Source organism: Marmota flaviventris, chromosome 13 (assembly GCF_047511675.1).
Source record: "Marmota flaviventris isolate mMarFla1 chromosome 13, mMarFla1.hap1, whole genome shotgun sequence".
NCBI lineage: Eukaryota > Metazoa > Chordata > Mammalia > Rodentia > Sciuridae > Marmota > Marmota flaviventris.
Window position 1 is genome coordinate 21,162,199 of NC_092510.1, and position 1,420 is coordinate 21,163,618.

Below are 1,420 nucleotides of genomic sequence, written 5' to 3' on the forward strand. Positions count from 1 at the left end.
TGGTCAAATTGTTGAGTTCACTGGGTAGTTGAAGAGATAACCATACATCCTGAGCTTCCCATTTTGATGAGACAGGAGGACAGCCAGTAACTGGGGACACAGGGGTACCCAACATCATTGGTCTCAAACCACTGCTTCTTCCTGTCCACTGCCACAATGTAATAGGATATTCAGCTTTAATGCTCAATGTAATAGGATATTCAGCTTTAATGCTTCAATCCAACTTATCATTTATGGGCAATTGTTATCAGAAGTTCACATGGAATTCCAAAATTTCCACAAGTGTTGATTTCTTTTCACAGTTAAAAATGGTTGAGTCCATCAATATTACAACCCAGTATGACTTTCTGATTTCAGAAGCAATCTACTCTCTTTGCAACCCATTCTAAGTCTTTCATTACCATCTGGAGCCCTTCAGGAGTTACTTCTTTGAAGTCACTATAAGACTGTCTTTCTGCTGATTTATGATGACCAGAGTCACCAGGGATCATCATCATTAACATCAGCAAGAACAATTTCTTTGATTCTCACATTAATACCAAATACAATCTTCATATCAACACCCTACAGTTTGGGGACAACCAGGATTTCTGTAATATTTAAAAAATATCTGTGTAGCACGACTCATGATGTCTACTTCAATTTGGCGGACAAATCCAACAAAGCAAAATTTTGCAGCAATTAGCTATTCCTCACACCACTGTGAATCATTCTTGGCATCATCCTTGAAAAACATCTCTACTCTAGGTGGGCAAAAGTTGATGCCAGGATTTCTTTTGAAAAAACAACAAGTTGCTATTGGGCAAATCCATTCAATTTGAATCATTTCACCCTGGGGCACAATGAAAGCTGTCTCCCCGAATTTTTTGGTGAAAGCAATTTTGATAACTGCTTCCTCTAAAATTTAAAAATGACAACTGACAATTTTATGGGAGATTGCAGCTTTTTCTTCCAGATGATTTTCTAGCTATTTCCTGCTGTAATCTGGTCCTTGGACTCTTTGACTATGTAACAAGTCCATAAACTTCTTCTTCTTCTTCTTCTTTTTTTAACCTCAGCTGTCACCATTATCCTGTAAAGGCTGAGGAGAGTGGCTGCACTGGAAAGAGAGACTAAGAGATTGATGAATAATTTTTTTTTTAATTTTAAATACTTAGTTGTCAATGGGCCTTTATTTTATTTATTTTTATGTGGTGCTGAGAATTGAACTCAGTGCCTCACACATGCTAGGCAAGTGCTTTACCACTGAGCCACAACCCCAGCCCAGATGAATAATTTTTCTTATAGATTTCTTGTATCTAATAAATGAAGAGGAATTACAGAATTGGAATATCATCATTTGTAATCCCTAATGGATCAATGGATCTAGATAGTTACTATTAATCACAACATCTAGTCTGTGAGACATTCTACATGATAA

The 1,420-nt window shown here is 36.8% G+C and overlaps 1 pseudogene; it reads right to left on the minus strand.

The window, feature by feature from the left end:
• Positions 1 to 353: 353 nt before the first annotated feature.
• On the minus strand, positions 354 to 1,068 carry LOC114108054 (bifunctional phosphoribosylaminoimidazole carboxylase/phosphoribosylaminoimidazole succinocarboxamide synthetase pseudogene; annotated as a pseudogene).
• Between the last annotated feature and the right edge of the window lie 352 nt (positions 1,069 to 1,420).